The 17,876-nt window shown below is 36.9% G+C and overlaps 1 long non-coding RNA gene across 1 annotated transcript; it reads left to right on the top strand.

Annotated features, from left to right (window-relative positions):
- Positions 1 to 818: 818 nt before the first annotated feature.
- Positions 819 to 5,983, top strand: LOC104917458. Its single transcript, XR_004162573.1, has 3 exons — positions 819 to 1,640; positions 4,999 to 5,095; positions 5,757 to 5,983. It is a non-coding gene; the product is annotated as an uncharacterized LOC104917458 (long non-coding RNA).
- Positions 5,984 to 17,876: the final 11,893 nt, after the last annotated feature.

Here is a 17,876-nt window from a genome sequence, read left to right as displayed (position 1 = left end):
CAAAAAAAAAAAAAAAGAAAAGAAAAAGAAAAGGGATTTGAGTGCTGCCTTTTATGATGTGCAGAAAACTTCTCTGGAAAGCTCATGTAATGAATGCCGTGCAGTTCCAGGAAGAGTGTTGTGGCAAGAACATTTCTTGTACTTTCTCATCACTGTATGACCTTGATATGTTTTATTATTTTAAACACTTGTGTTATTTAAAACCTCTTATAATTACTCAGTTCTCTAGAGGCATACTTAGGACTTTTGCACAACAGTCCTAGGTGGATCCTGAAGAAATTATTGGGGAAATCCTGTGAAATACTATATTGTAGAAGCACTCTATGGGTTAGTTATAATAACTACAGGAATGTGCATAACATGCTAGCTTACTGCTGCTTGATGCATGCAGTAGGAAATCACAGCTCCGCAGAAGTAGTACGAGGAGCGCAGTACTGCAGCCCCTGCCAGAAATGTTTTGCTCCACAGTTCTACCTGAGCGTTGCTGTCCACCTGAGGCCATGTCTGGCAGTACCAGAGTCCAACTACAGTGCAGACAGAGATCAGCAAACAGAAATGTTAGTCCTTATAGTTGTTGGATGGCTCTTTCGGTTGAATTAGCATTTTTTTTTTCTGTTCTTAGATGCAGCTATAGTTTCAGACATGTACTAAAAATTAATAAAATGTAAATTACAAATAAATTCTAGTTGTTTTTTTTTTTTTCTCACATGCTTGTTTGGATATATGGAATAATTTCTCTATAATCTTCTTGTAGAGCTTCACACTGTTCTGTATATTTGAAAAGTTTTTCTTTGTTCTGTTTTAAAACTTGGAGTGGTACAAAACAAGCACAGTATTTTGGCGTTGGCAGCTCCTTCTCCTGGAAGTGCCACTTTGTGCAGCCAGGAAGCCCCATGTCCCTTTGAAGAATGTCTGCAGGGGAGAACAGATATTTTTAGAGGCACCCTCCAGCAATGAGCAGTTCATTGCCAGCTTATCTCTGTGTTTAAACAATAGTCAACCTCTTCCGCTCTCAGTTGGTGATTCACAGTAATTTTGTCTTATACGGGCTCTAGTCAAGATGAAGGTAGCTGCATACATTTGATCAGACTTTCACATTAGCTGGATTCTGACAGGCTGGCACTGTCCTCTTTTAGCAGTGTTCTTTGTGCATACAAATATGCTGGCACAAGTATTTCCTGAACCGCGTGGCTGAGTATGACCAGCATGGGAATACTCCTACCCCAGGGAGTGAATCGGTGCCTTGCCTACAAGGTTCAGAAATTTTGTTTCCCATTTCGGGCACTGCACTGGAAACATGATACATCCAGTTAATCTTCAACGGGCGATTTCAGACATTATAGGTCCACTTATACCTTGTGATGAATTACTGCAGTGTTTGGCAAATATTAAATAACATTTTTTTGTTGACATGGAAGTGTGACCTGCAGGCTGCAGCTGGTCCCAGTGCTCAGCACTGTTTGTGTCCTGCCGTCTGGTTCTTCCTCCCTCTGTTTGCTTGCTATTGAAACACAGCTGGTTTACGTCCATCACAATCAATGGAAGGACATTTCCGAGCTGGTAATTGCTTAAAGGATCCGGTGCTGATGGCTTCTGGAGCTGCCAATCCGGGGAGCAGCTTTTGGCTCCTACTGTGTACAGTATGTCTGCATTTTGACCATTTATCTCACTTTACATACTTGAATTGAAAGAAAGGTTTGTGCAAGCACTTGCTCTCATTCCCTGGAATGTCTTCCTCCCCCTCCTCTTCTCCCTCCCTTCCTCTCTTGCATGTTATCAGCTATTGCAACTGTACTAAAATGTGTCATATAAGGTGAATGATGGTGCCTAGCTCCAAAATAATGCTAATGGAGAACTGAATCATTGTATAAGATGTGATTTTGAAATAGTCATTTGTTCATGATTATAGGAAAAGGTGTGTAGTTATACTGGCTGTATTTTAATTGATTGCTATTGATCCAGGCTTTGACTGTCAATTGCAGGTACAGAAAATATATTTGGCTTTTTTACTGTCATTTTTGTAAGCATTTGTAAGTTCAGAGTTTTCTCTGCTAAGGAGTTACAGGACGTGAAGGAACCATGAAGCCAGTTTTCTTCTGTAGGTGCTTGAATAGCATCATTTACAATATCACAGGATAAAAATATTTGGTGGGATCCAATCCTGTTTATTCTAGGACTTCCATTCCTAAAAGCCACTCTTGTTAATCCTGTAGGCATCTAAATTCACTCAGCCACTAAACCTCACTACCTAGTTGAAAGCTCTTTGGGTTTGTGGTTTTATTCACTTGTAAAAGCTCATATTGCTGCTGTGAGGAAATTGGTGTCTATCTGTCATCCAAAGCTGAGGAAGACAGTGCTCAAACACTGCTCCCTTACCCACAAAACAAAAACAAAACAAAACAAAAACCAATAACAACAACAAAAACCTTAAAAAAAGACCAAACAAATCAACAAAAACAACAACAAAAACAAATAAATAAAAACAAAAGTGAACCAAACCTGAAAAATGAGATTTTGTCAAACCAATAATTAGTTTGCTTTGACATAATGACACTGCCCATGTGTTGCTGAATAGCTGGGTGTCTAACATGCTAACATAAGAAGAGCAATGCTGAGTGGTTAGCACACTGACAGAAAACTGACAATGGAAGGGAAATGCTATTTATCAACTTTCTTTAATCTCAAAGGCATGTGGATTCTTTAGAGCTCTTACTGGAGACCCAGTTAATTGCAACATGCATCTCCATTAGGTTAGATTATCAGTAGATAAAAAAAGAAAAACTGCATTGAGAGCATTTGTCTACTTTTTCCCCTTCCACTCCCTAGTGTTTTTTAAGCTATACAAGAAGGAAGTTCCTAAAAGAAAAATTTTACTCTTTTTCCTTCCTTTGCTTTTTCCCTTCCCCTTTCCCTTCCCCTTCCCTCCATCATAACTTTAATGATTTTTCTCACTTCAATGCATATCAATTCATAGATATTTGTACAGGGAGGAATGCTATCTTTCTGCTTTGGCATCTGTGTTTAGCTCACCTGTTTCTCATGACTACTCCCACCCTTTTTCTTCCCAGGCTCCTTGGAGACTGCATATATATCCAAATGGAGGTGACAAAAGCATCATAAAGTGGTCTATTTTCTTCAAGTCAGATACTGAGAAAGCTCTGATATGTAGCTATCAGATAACATGAAGTAAAAGAACTCCAAGCTCTACAGAATATAGAAAGTTGCTAATAATTTCTCTTATTTATTATTTTATACATTCAATAAGGTGTCACCAGATAGCAGGAAATGTATTTAGCTTCCCCCACCCTACTTTTTCCTCAAAATTTTCATCATTAGTCCATTATATCAGTTCTGTTCTTAGTGTAGGATGGATCATGCTTGACAGAGAAGAACGCTTCATTTCTTTACAGAAGACTGGGTTTAAAGAACTGCTATTCAGATCTGTAGAAACTTCAGTCCATGTATACTAAAATCCTCTGTCTGGTTGTGTTCTGGTATGCACATACATAATGTGGCAGAATACTTGAAGGTAAGAAAAAGAGTGTAACAGTCTGTTTCCTTTACAAGGAAAAGGCCAGGAAGGAAGAAGCTCAGCTCAGAGTTGCAGTTGAATGGAATCCATTCCTAGTTTAGTTGCTTGCACATGGCCAAAAAAATAATAAATACATTTTGGAATGACTTTCTGGATCAAAACTGTTCAGTTATTGGAATGTGGCCAAGCAATATATAAGGGGATTAGCAATTAATTTGACAACTGGCAGAAATACTTCTGTGATACAATCTATTTCTAGTTAATATTAAATTATATAAATATACATGTCATCTCTACTAAAGTGTATTCTTAAAGGAAAAGTCTTCAAAAGAACAGGACTAAACATGAGTGAAGAACTTTCTTGCTGACTTATTAGCAATGCCCATCAGTTTCATATTGGCTGCAGATGACTACAAATAGAGTGCAATAGAGCAAATCAGACCATAGAAGAGTATCTTTAGTAGTTAAACTTGCAGGCAACAAGGCTCACAAGTAACTGTCACTAATACTTAGCTTTTAAATAGGAATTGAAATGCGCTTAACTCATGTTTTTAACAGGACAGAGAAGACTGAAATTCAAGGACTTTTAGTATGATCTGGGGTAGTCATTTTCCTGCAATTTTATAGTCTTTTTGCAGAAAATTTCTGTTTTCCTGAAATTTTATAGGAGTAGATGTTTGAGTAGAGAAAATATCATAGCGAGAACACTTGTTGGGTGCATGTTCAATTATAGTGAACAAATTTCTACATTCAAATGTAATCCAACTTGCTGCCAAAAGATTTTGTAGGAAAATGAATGTGCACTTAACAGACAAGCTTCATTTATTTCTGTTAAAATAATAATTGTATAAGTGACATGTGCACAGCAACATGCAGGCTTTAATAGTCCAAGATATCATGGGAATGCTTTTCTCTCAATGCAAAGGTAGAATTACCATTTTCTCCATAGTTTTAATCTGAAATTAAGATTTGTGAAGTATAGATTTCCTACTGTCTAGGATACTTCTCTGATGGGATAGAAATGTTTGCCTGCTTTTGCAAGATATGAAAAACATTAATTGAATATGAAATTTGCCAAACTTTCCTAGAATTCATAAGAAAAGTGAGTGAACAGATCAAAAGAGAAACAAATGTTATTCATAATTTAAGTACTCCTGAGCTGCAACACCACAATTCTGCAGAATTTACTTTAGCCAATAGTATTTCTAAGACAGTCATTGTAGATACGGTCTTATCCTACACCAAACAAACAGTTCACAAATATGATGCATTTATCTGAAGGTTAAAAGAAGAAAATGGCAGTGCCTTAATAAAACTACAATAATGAAAAAGGAACAGGAGGAACTGATCTTTCTGTTTGCAGCAAACAGCAGGCGGACTAGTGCATCTAAGTTCCTTACACACACACACAAAAAAAAGATAAAATCTCGTTTTAGAATTGTGTGCATTTCTTTTTTATTTCCCAGAATAAACAGTGTAAATCGGTGTCAAACGCCAGATGTCCATCACATTACAGCATGGTGGCCTAATTCCAAATATCAGAATTTTACATGGACGCTTGATGTGAGTATGACTGAAGTTTCTTATTCCTTAATAAATGAATAAATAAGACAAGTCAGCAACTGGATTGTGCCACTTCTCAAGCAGTGCTGATTCACATGAAAGTACTCAAAATGATAAATGACGCCTTCATAACTCTGACCACTAATTCTGTGGCAAATAAAGAGGACAAAAGGGAAATAGTCACAGATGAATGCATGATTCAGATTTGTCAAATTCAAGTGACAATCTCAACATGCTTTGGCGATGAATAAAACAGAGACTTTATGTCTTAAGGAAATAATGCAGTCACTGTCATCTTAAAGGCCTGTACTCTTGTAATTCTTGTCTTGTATCTATGACTGCAAGATAATTAAAATAGTATGTTAATTCATAGCTGCAAACCGTGGTATCAGAGAGGAAATAACTAACAATTATATAATCTGTGATTGTACATACTCATAGAGTATGGCTGTATTTATATCACAAACTTTTTGGGACCTTTGAGACTTTTGGGTGATACACGGAAGGGTAAAGACACAAAAATGATAATAACATCAAAGAGAGAATAAAGGGAACAATGGAATATAAAAAAATTAGCTGTGTGGGACAGTACCAGAGGTTCTTTTATCTCAGTTTCTTCTGTCTCGCATGCATACATACTTGTTTATTTGTTTGTTTTTAGAACAAAGAAGGATAGTAGACCCTCCAGAATTCCCTGCTCAATATTATCTACTCTTCACACAAGGATATATTGTGATTTTATTGTTCATACCAAGCAATACGAAATCTTTAACTGTTCCCTTTGCTTTTCTTTCAGTTTAGTTACCAGATGTAAAACATTTTTTTCTGATCAAAGGTTTGGTGTTTGGTATCTTTACAATAAAAATATATCATACATGCTTACAATTATTTTATAGCTCAGCTCTAATTTCATTTTCTCTTTGCCCCTTAAAATTAGCCTCACAAAAGTGATTTTGAAACCCAGAGTTTACTGTTTCTTACAGTCAGAAAATTTTGCTGAAAAGAAAAAATAATGAGTGATGAGCTTAATTTTTCATTTGTTATGCCCTGATATATAGCATCTCATCTGCTTGACTAAATCATTAACACTATGAGTTCATAAATAGCATGAACAACTTGCTTTTTGAGAGCATTTTCGTTGTAGTTCAGTCAGGCTGAATTCAAAACATTCCTAGAGTTCTAAAAATATACATACTCATGGTTTCTCCTATTACAGATTGGTTATTACACTTGATACTAAGATCTACACACTAGCAGCTCCAACACGGAATTTTCTTACTCATTTGTTTATCTTTGGCTCAGATTTAGACACAATAACATGGGCTAATAACTGCCTAGTTGTGCTTGATGTCATAGAGCATTTTCTGTTATGTGCTGTGATAGTCCAAAAAATAAATAGTAGTAACACTGATTAACTCTGATGGCAACAAAGTCAGACTGTGCAGTTCAATGGACTCTTCATAAATATGCTTCTCAGCATTTTAGAGGCTCAAATTCATTTTCTACTTTGCTATTGTTTCATCCAGATTTATTGCATATCTATTTCTGGAAAGCTTCCTTTGGCGTCCTAACAGTAATTTCCATTGTTTAATTCTACTATTACTGAATTTTGGAAAGAAAAATCAAACAAGAATATATGTAAATTTTATCTTCACCTCCCTTTTTACAAACTCTTTGAAATATCAGATTTTTTTTCTTTTCTTTTTGCTTGAAAACAGCAGGATGAACACAGGTAGAGCCTACTTCTCATCTTAAGTTTTCAGTTTGTCAGTGTAACATCTTCAGCATCAGTACTTGCCTAGCAAGACAACGGATATTACCTACTACTTTAATTAAGACATTTGTTTTTCTTCCAAGAGAACTGAAAAAAACTTTCTAATCTTTGGGGGATGAGGGGAAAAAGAAGAAGAAGAAAAAGCTTATGGGTCTTTTTTTACTTTGTCTATTGAAAGAAGCTTGGGACCTTTCAAACTCACTGCTCCTTCAGAAATCTAGTGCATATGAAAACTTTAACTAGGTATTTAGTCAAAGGTATAGACCATGTTTAAATGCTACAGTGTACAAGTATGTCACTAAAATTCAGAATCACTAGCCTGAGAGCATGAACCATGAAAATAAATTGATCGATTGCACCTGAATGAGGATGGTTTGCAAGTTTTTCCATCAGCAAAGGAAATGATGAAGTCTGTCTTATACATTTGTTTCCTACTTCCCTGCTCCCTCACAGTTAGAACACTTAATGGAACACAGTTTGCAGTTCTTACTCTAAGTTCAATAAGCTTATAAATTAGCCTGGTTCCTTTCCTGCATCCACTCTGGGACAAGATGTAGCCTATGGTGTGTCTGATTTTGGTCTCTCCATGCATTCATTGGCTGGATGGGAAGCACAAGCCAAACACTCAGGTGAACAGCGAAACCCCATCATCTTTAGTAGGAAATCCATCTGGAAGACAAGTGGAAGAATGGAGTAAAATGGAAAGCCTATAGACTGAGTTGCTTATGGGTCTTGATATCTGAATGTGCTGTGATCATCAGATGTGACACACATACCTTGGTGGCACACGTATCTTTGCCTAGCATAGCATTATCCTCGTATCACCCTTGTGGCAGAAAGAAAGGTGATGGTCGCAGACACCAAGAAATTCTGGGTCCAATCAGTCTGGGCCAGCAGGAGCAACATTGTAGATGACATCACTCACGTCCAGTAGATATGATGTGTACAATCTTGAGGAATCCAACAGATACATGTTTCCAGCAGTCTCTAATTTCTCACTGATCATTCCAGGGTAAAGTGATCCTTGGTATCACAAAACAACTTGTTGCCAACTCACTGTTCCAGTAATCTCAGAAATTATGTCTCAAAAGGGCAGCTTCTCAGTTTCAAGGTTCAGATAGCCTCTATTTTTTTTTGTTTGAGCAGCCTGATTCTGCAAGGGAAACCTGCTCAAATGCTGAAGAAGCCTCTGAGCATTTCAACAAGTTCACTAGCCTGTATGGCCAATGGACCATGACACAGTCGCCTGCCATTTAGATGTTTTGTGTGCTGTAGCATGGCTTTCCCACTAGTCATGATCTTTTCTAAACAGCAGTCTTTGCATAAATTCAAGTTATGTCATGTCTGTGGGCACAGTTGTCTGAACTCGTTGGAACTGCTGCCTTTATGTGCCTTACTAGGCAATTATCTCACTGACATTCATGTTGCTCCTTTCTGGAATGTGAAATAGAGCTGTAAAATGAGTTCACCCACGTTGCTAAGAAATGGAAGCACCGAACCCCTGATTGTCCTTGCAGATTAACTCCTAGCTCACTTTCTGAGCCCTCTCTTGTCGGGGCTGAATAGCCTGAAGCTCTCTCAGCCTTTCCTCATAGGAGAGGTGCTCCAGTCCTTTGGTCATCTTGTAGACCTATGATGGACTCTACAGTATGACCATATCCATCTTGTACTGGGTAGCCCAGAACTGGATGCAGTTCTGCAGATGCAGACTCATTAGTGCTGCCTAGGAGTGCAAGATCACCTCCCTTAAACTGACAGCAATACTCCTTCCCGAGAAGTCCAGGTGGCTGTCTGTCTTTGCTTTAAGAGCACACTGCTAGCTGTCAACTCTGTGTCCATCAGTAACTTGAGGTTTCCAGTCAGGTGGTCCTCAGACTATTAATGCCTACAGTTATTCCTCTCTAGATGCAGGACTTTGCACTTTCCTTTATTGGACTTCATGAGATACACTTTTACCTGGTTGTCCAGTTTGACAAGGTTCCCCTGAGTGGTGGCACATTCCTTGTACTGGCCACTCATCTCCTTTTTTATGATGTTGGTGGTGATTCTTTATTTTTTTCATCTGCATACTCTCGCTAGATCATTAATGAAAAGATTGAAATGTTGTTCCTAGTATTGACCCCTGGGGTACATCATTGGTGACATGTCTCCACCTGGAATTAGTGCCACTGATCACAATCCTCTGAGCCTGAATATTCAGCCAGATTTCAATCCACCTCACCATCCACTTATTTCACCTGCACTTTATCAGCCTGTCTATGAGAATGTTATGTGACATGATGTTTAAGCCTTACTGAAGTTGAGGAAAAAAATCCTACTGCTAGCTCTATCAAAGTCAGTCCTTCTACATGGTTTGAGTGACTGATCATTCAAGAGCTTTTGTGTGTGTGTTTGTCCATCAGCAGAGATGTAGCCAATTACCTTCTTCAGGGTTGCCTCTAACAGATTCTTATTGAAGGCTATGAAAATATTTTCCTTTTTTCTGTTTTTGTTTTTATATGAATGATAGGTGTATCTCCTAAGCACAAAATCTAGTCCAGTGCAGTTTTGTCCACTGATATGTATTATTCCATTAACATGTTTAAGGTAGTCAAGTTCCAAATCATGCATGCATAACTGAAAAAATCCACTTGGTATTCCTAGGGATATTTTCTGGATACCCTCCACAGCATTTTTAGCTATCTGTGGCCTACCCAGACAAAGTATTGAACATTTAAATAAGATGATGAGCAAATTTTTCATTGTTTTGGAGCACTAAATTTTTTAGGCCATGCACAAACCACTGACTTTTCATTTTTTGCCTTTTCTGCTGCCTGAGAATGACAGTGTGGAGAAACTTATGGACAAATGAGGAGAGAATATTCTGCAATTAATTTTACTCTTTTCAATAACATGCTTTATGCTTTTATCTTATTCCCATTTTTGTACTGTAATAGTCTCACTCATATCTTTCCCTCTACTGTTCAGCCAAGCAGGCCATGATAGTCCCGACCCTACTGTGGTTCTAATTCTTTCCCCAAAATGTTATTCTTCTTTGATAGAGTTCCTATCCAGTTTATTACAAAATATTGTTACTATTTAGAGAATATCTTTGGTTACTTCTGTCACTCTCAGATTCTGTGACTATGGTCTTCAATTAGTTTTCCTTGGATAAAGACACTACTTGCATACACCTTATCATAAAAATATTTATTAATTTTCACTGAAAAAAACAAAAACAAAAACAAACAAATAAAAAACCATTACCCAATACAAGCTAGATGGTTATTTATTTTTCAAAAAAGTCTGATCAGTGAAGACAAATACTCTGCTGTGTCTCCAATAGAAAAATATTTGATGTCAATAACACCTCTAAAAATTTACTTTGCAGAGATAATCTTCTCTTTTGTTCTACATTTATTGATTATTCTGTGTCTACTCATGACTGCGTCTATCATTTCTCCCTGGAGTGGAGAAATGTTTTCTCAACTGTCTGGTATGTAGAGGAGCTAGTCTTCCTCTAATTTTGCACAAAGGGAACTTTCACAGTAGCTGGTCTACCTGTAATGGGTAGATTACATGCCTGAGTTTAATCTGCTTTATTTCTTCAGCCTGGACTCTTCTTACGGTGCTACTGTCATTGTTTATGAGTTCATATTAATCTGTATACCCACTCACCTTAAAATTAATGAAAAATTAATGATATCCCACTTACTTTCATAATCTTCTGATGTTCTGCTATGATATAAGCAAATGCTCCATTAGGAAAGAACATTTGAGCTTGTACTGCTGTTGCTATATTTGTTGCTCAAGCAATGAAACTGCTACCAGAATTTGGATAGTTTGCAAAATAATGTTCTCCATTGCAATCCTAGCTTTTCTATAAGGTGCCAAGGATTTTCTTGGCTTCCTGTATTTAGCAGTATGTATTTAGCATATTGAGGTTTGGGGACTTAAAGAAATTCAAGGAGTTCAGATATAACCTAGGAATGTGTGACAAGTGAACATGGTCTTCTCCAGGAGGGCTAATACTGAATGATGTGGATATAAACTACTTGCAACATTTTTACCAAGTGGCTCTAACTGAGGATCACTTCCTCGGAACAATGCATTTAACAGTGTAGCATATTTATGTACCATATGAGCTGATGAAGGGTTGGCAGCTTTCAGATTTTGTTCCCTAGCAATCCAGTTCATAGCCTATCAGCAGGGCAAGTGAAATGACAGGAAATGAAACAGTCAGCTTTCGGATGGAAACTTTCAGTATCAGCAGATTCTGAAACTGAACTATACTTCAAAACTTTGTCTGCCTCATATCATTTCTGAGAAATATTTCACTTTTGACTAATCACCTGTCTTCATGCAAAAAAGCTCAACTGAAAGCCCAGAAGCTTTTATTGAATGCATGGCTATAATTTGAAATAGACTTATACATAATCAGGATTTTTTAAGAAAAGTTTTTCTAGTAACATAGTGTAAAAGTCTGCTCTGTCTCACAGGGAGCAAGGAACCGTTGACACAAGATTAAAACAAACCAAGAAGATAAAAAATCTTCTGTATTACTGTAAAACTGTATTAGCTATCACGTTAAACTGAGGTCCCAGTTTATCAGCATACATAGGGATCGCCTATCCGTTTTTGGACATTAAGCTTCTTGACTTTTTATTTTGAAGTGATGCTTTCATTTATAGTGGCAAACTAAGTTTAAAATAAAATAACACCATCAACAAAGTAATGACAACAAAGCAAGAAAAAGATTAAAAAGTTAAAAAGAGGTGGTGAGTTAAACTACAAAATAAACAATATCTTTGATAGAGGGTTGAAATATTTTGTACCTAAAATATTTTGTCCTAAAATATTCATTTAAAATCTTGCTTGGTGGTTTCTCAAAAAAATGTCTCAATTGGATTATTTTCACTTTCTTATTCTCTGCTCTGGGGTGGGGTGGTACTTCACAGAACAAAATTATGAATATTCATCCTGTTTTTCTTTCTGAGATGACTGTGATTTCTCTGCATATGTTCCAGCCCTAGAAATATATGAGATCAGGGCTTTCACTAAGAAAGTACTGGAACTTCAAAGGAATAGTAAGAAATCTTTTTTTTTATTATTAGTACTATATAAAACTATTAAGACATAATTGAAAGGCATTCAGACAAAATAAAATTCTCCAGAAACTATGACCACTCCTGTTATTTATCAGATTGTAGTTTTTCTTAAGGATTCTTTCCCTTTTAGCTCAATTAATTTTGATAACTCTGTCCTTTGCATATCGAAAGGTTGAATTGATAGGTCTTGGAAAATCGGTCCTGTTAACAAAGGATATACTTTCCAGTTCCAATTTGAGGAAGCTTTTTCTGCTTCTCTTCCCAACCTGGAGAAAGTTTTCTTTATTTGCAGTTTGTCTAATTCTTCCACCTGTGTTAGCTGATTGAACAGAAGATGTTACCTTCATCTGCAAATATTGTCCTGCCATTATATTTTGATTATCTACACAGCAAAATATAATATTTGAAGGACAAGGTTACTGAATAGTATCTTGAACATCCTTTCTTTCTCTCACTGAGAGGCACTTTGTTAATTATTTTGAAAGTATTCTATGCAAAATCTCTACTCACACTTTGATGCTTTCTTGCTGTCTTACTAGGAAGCCAACTTTATTCAAGAATGGTAAAGATTTCTATGTTGCATTGTCTGAACATGAATACAGACTAATCCATGCGATGCAGTGAGAACACAGTGTTGATTTATTTTCACTTTTTAAACATCTAGCATTTAGACTGCAGAATAGACTAGACTGAACATTATCTACTGGCTCCTTGTCGCCAGTGATCCTAGTGGGATGATGCCTTAGCCTCCAGAGACATGCAGTCCCACACCATAGTGTTGCAGCTTCCAGATACACACTCCATTCAAAAGAAGGTGAAGGCAGAGAATGCTATCTGACATATGTACTTGTGTGATTTGTCAGTCAGAAAGAAATAATTTTCTTGTGATAACTCAGAGAGATTCTCTTGAAATTGTACTTCTGACAATACTTGAAAGCTGTGTAATCCTTAGGGACTCTGTGGGGTCTAGCTTTCTTAGTAATGATGACTGGCTGAATGGATTGCAGAGTCAAAGGGAACTGTAAAAGGAATGGCTGCAGAACTTAACGGGAAAGGTGAAACAATGGCCCTAGAGAAGAGCTGCAGGTTCCCAACTTCAAAGAGGTTCAGATAACAATGGCTAGGCCATTAAGTGATGGGAAGCATTTGCATGTCTGGCTCCATCTCACTTGGGATCAAAAGACAGAAAAACCTCAAAGACCCTTGAAAAGGGAGGGGTAGTTGAATCAGGAGAGTGCCCAGATTATGTCAGTGAAAAAATGCTGGTGGGTTCCCTCTTCCCACATTAAAGGAGGGAACAGGCCATGTCTTTTGACACAGAAATTGGGAATGAAACAGGCCTTCCTTCAGACAGAATAGAGTAAACTTTTTAAATAAATGTGGGTAACATAATTTGAAAAATATTTTTTCTAGTGCTGCATTCCTTCTGGCAAAAACAAATAAACAAACAAAAAACCGAGAACAAAACAAATGCTTTTCTTTCCCTTACAAATATTTTCCTTATTACTGTAGAAGATATTCAGGCTCCAGGAAAAGGGCTCTTATGATGGTCAAGACCAGTTATATCTGTCTATAAATCATAAATTAAAAGAAAAAATGCAGACGGTCGTATTTGGGGCATGCCTCAAACACTGGATTCAATGGAATCTGTCACTTTTGAAGGTGGTAATGTCCTAAAAGTATTTCAACCCATGCACACCAGTAGGAAGTCCATGTAGAAAGCGTTCAGAATGCATATTTGCTTTTCCCTCAGGATACTCCTCTGAACACAAAATGTTATGCTCATCAGACCCACTAGCTCAGCACACAGAACATTTACTGCTGTCCCATAAATGTCTGTACACCATGTGCTCACTGACAACACCAAAGTTAATAATCATGAAAGTGTATGAGCAAGAACAAAATTACTCACATTGTCAGGAAGCTTTTCCACTCTATTTGGACCTGTAATATGTATTACAGGAATGCATCACAGATGTTGTAGTTTTAAAGCATTCATGACTTGCTGATAGACTTTTTAGCAGTTGTTCATGGATAATTGTGAGAGACCATTCTTCCTTCTCTAGCTCTTGTTTTAGCACTTGTCTGTAAGATATTTCAGTAGGAGTTAGCAATCTTGGACCAGTATTTTTAATCTTAACAAAAAACTGAAATCGTGTATTGTCACTCCAAATAATTAAATGGTAGCTGCAAAGAGGAAATAAAGATATTTTCATTCTTCTATTAAGAAAAATTAATACCGATCTAACTTTGCATTTATTTAGGTTAGATTTGAGGAAAACCAACCATGGTTAAAATAGCTGCAAATGGATCTTTGTCTTTGAATATTTTTGAGAACTGGACAGACAAACATCCATCAGCAGTACTGAGTGTTTGCTATGCAATATCAACCCCACCACAAGAAGTCAATTATCTTATCAGATTCTTCGTGTCCCTGTTTTCTGAGGCTGTATGTCTACTGATAATTCTGTCTAGGATCATTTTCTCACATGATGCCAGCTAGTACAGAGCACAGTGTTAAATCCCTTTCCACCCAAAACAACATGGTCAACTCTACACTACTCCTAAGGAACACTGCCAAATAATGCTCAGAAATGGTTTGAGTTTGCTAACTGAAGTCAGCCACAGTTTTGTATGTTCAAGTACATCCTTCTAGCACTTGAACTCATCAGAATTGTTCAGGAACATTCCCTGGTCCAGTTTAGTTTAGAATAATCTATAATACTGTGGCCATATCTGCCCACACAATTAACAGAACTGTTCCAAAATTGAAAAATGAAATACTGAAATGTTCTCTACTCCTGAAAACCATTTTTTGCAACTTGTTCTAACTAGGGAAGCCTCCCTGCAGCTCTGATATTTAAACTTCTATCCTTTTCTTCTCAGTAGAGGGCATCCTTAGTACAGTCACTTCAGTAGTCTGTATCCATACAGCAAAGAGTAGTAGTAAACTTCATATTGCCTTCAAAATAGACTAAACTGAATAAGCACTTGGTACGTGTGCATATTAATGAGAAAAAACAAAAACAAAAACAACCTAGGTCTTGTGGATCAATTTGGGTGAATATTCACTAGAACAGACTGTCTCCTCTTCACCATAATAGACAAAGAAGGTGAAATAGGGACTGGCAGATGTGAAAACACTTGCAAAAATGTCATGCTTAACCTTATTATTATTATTATTATTATTATTTTTAGTAAAGAAAAAGAACCGGTACGAGTATGGAGTTAAAATTACATATTTAAGTTCTTTTCAGAAGGAGGAGGGGAGTTCTCTCCGCTAGCTTTAATTAAAGTTCTCCACAAGCTCTTTTTTTCCCCTTAGGTTTTGGAGCTTGGCAGCCTTTATGTTTTTTAAAAAATCCAGCTTGCTCACTAGGCAAATTTTCCCATGCTTTCAAAGCTGTACTGTTTAGGCAATCAAATGTTAATCCAACCACAGTCTAGCTTTTGCTTTCTTCCCAACAGCTTGATATCTATTGCCACTAATGTTATAACCTCACATGTAGGGTAGACAGTGATGTCGCTGTCCAGCACGTAACTGGTAATGAACTAGCACAAATAATGAATTGATAACATGCATGTGTTCCTCACTCCCAGAGCATGTGCATGGGTAAGCCAGCTGCAAATAATTTATTCTACGTACCAAAGCTATACTAAATCATATTCTATGTAGCAAAGCTATACTAAATCAAGCCAAACAATATTGCATTTTTTTATGAGTGAAGTATTTCCCACAAAGTTGGTAACTTCTATCTATTAGCTTATAATCTATATAACCCAAATGTTTTGTTTTATAATACTGTACCAGTGGTAAGCATAAAAGAACCCTGAAGTTAGTCTTTAAAGGACTGTGTTTTAACTCAGTAACCGGGAGAGTAAGCGTACAACTAAAATGAAACAACATTGAAGAAAAGAAAAAGTAAAGAAGTGAAAGTCAAAACAGTTGAGAGACCTCAGCCTTTGAAAACAGGTTTTCCACTGAGTCTAATCTGCAGAGAGTTACCATGTTGAATATATTGAAGAGCAGACTGAAATATAACTTGAATCAAAGCACTTAAATCTACCAGATCTGTATTGTTCATCATCAGTAGCATTTATTGAAGCATTTAAAGTTCATATAGGGTTCTGCTTATATCTAGCAATAAGAAGAAAATATGGAGGAAGTTTTAAAAAATGCATTGTTACATCATTTTCCAGCATCTTCATTATAAAGGAGGTTTGCAATGAAATGTATGATAGGAAGTGTAACATTTCTTTGTTAGAAGCTAAATTTAAATGACAATAATTTAGCTATGATTGTTTTTGATGATAAACTGGAAACAGCATACAGTGATCACTACCACATGTATTTAGACTTGGGTTGGCTAGACTTATATTCTCCCAGGGAAACTGGGTACTTCAACTGGATTTCATTTTTTAAAATTTATATCTCACTGAGAAATTTCCAACTTAGTTTCCAATCTATTTATTCACAAGAATTTTTAGGGTTTCCACTAACTGTTGCAGATGTTCTTTGCTAGCCTGGGTTCCACAATCTTGGAACAAACTCTTGGGAGAGAAAAGTCCTATTTTATTGGATCAGGCTGCTTATTCACATTGATGTCAAAAGGACTAACTATCATGTTGCAAACAACAGCGAGCTATCTGAACAGATAGATTCCTTTTTGTTACATGGATAAATGTACTCATACACATATATATGCACACAGATAGACACATAGGCACATGCACACATATGCATTAACTGTTTGGGAGTAAATCTGAGAAAGAAAATGAGGGAGGGATGAGGTTAGAAAAAGTTAATGGGAGAAAAATAACCCCTTCAGGCTTAACTCTGCTCCTGTCAAAGAGTAATAAAGGGGTTTTGTTTGTTTTGTTTTGTCTTGCTTTTCCCCCCAGTGAAAACAGATGACTAAGGCCTGATCCTGTTCTCAGAAAAGTTATTGTAAAACCTAGAGCTGGAAGATGAGCAAAAAGGGGGACTGGTTGATGCTTTCCCAGAGAGAGGAGAGAAGGTTGAGGTACTAACACAGTAGTGTGATATTAATGTCAGAAAGTTCAGACTTTTTTTCTTTATTTACCAAAAAATAAAAAAAAATCCATGTCTTTTTAGGTGCAGAAGTTAGATGTAGGCAGTAGTAACAAAGGACCCAGTTTCTCACAGATTTTTAAGAGCTGCCAGATAAAATTAGGATTTCATGAAAGGCTGAGGGAGTGCAGACGCTCATAAATAACGATGCTGTCCTCCTTCCTTCAACAGCACAGTAGTGAAGCTCTTCTGGCCGCAGGGACTATGTTAACGCTTTTAATATGCTTTAAAATGGGTTTTATTTTCTTAATGAAACAGTTTTCTGTATTTTGAAAGATATATTTTTTTTTTAAACTGAAAAACCAAAGTTATTTTTGTTAAAACAATATGCCATCTCTCTGTTCTCTTCCATAATGTGGGATTTCTCCCTTGGAAATTAATGGTAAACTGCATAAACCACACAATCACCAACCTCCTTGGGGTCAGTCTGCCTCCCAGAGGTGCATCTCTGCATGTCTGCCAATTCTATTCCATGTTCCATCTTTTTTGGCAGTGAGGGGCAGAGGAGCTGGGGAGATTGCTTTCTGTGTTTACAGTAGATGCTCTGCTGTGATGTGCCAGCTCTGTTATAGTGGTTAACAGCAAGGTGGAAGAGGAGAAAGGTGATGTTTTGTCTTCTCTCTAATCCTTCTTCCCAGCCGATAAGTAATCCAATTTTATTTCCCTTGAAATAAATGTGCAAGTTGCACTTCATTTAAAATAATTACAAAATGTGTATCAGTGATAGGCTGCAAGACTATCTAACATTTGGTGTTGTTTTGTGCCCCAGGAAACAGGTATTTGCAGTAGCCCAGGCATTATCACATCAGTCAGATGACTCAAAACAAC

The sequence above is a fragment of the Meleagris gallopavo genome, chromosome 1 (assembly GCF_000146605.3).
Source record: "Meleagris gallopavo isolate NT-WF06-2002-E0010 breed Aviagen turkey brand Nicholas breeding stock chromosome 1, Turkey_5.1, whole genome shotgun sequence".
In the NCBI taxonomy this organism is placed as follows: domain Eukaryota; kingdom Metazoa; phylum Chordata; class Aves; order Galliformes; family Phasianidae; genus Meleagris; species Meleagris gallopavo.
This window is presented reverse-complemented; position numbering and strand designations above follow the sequence as displayed.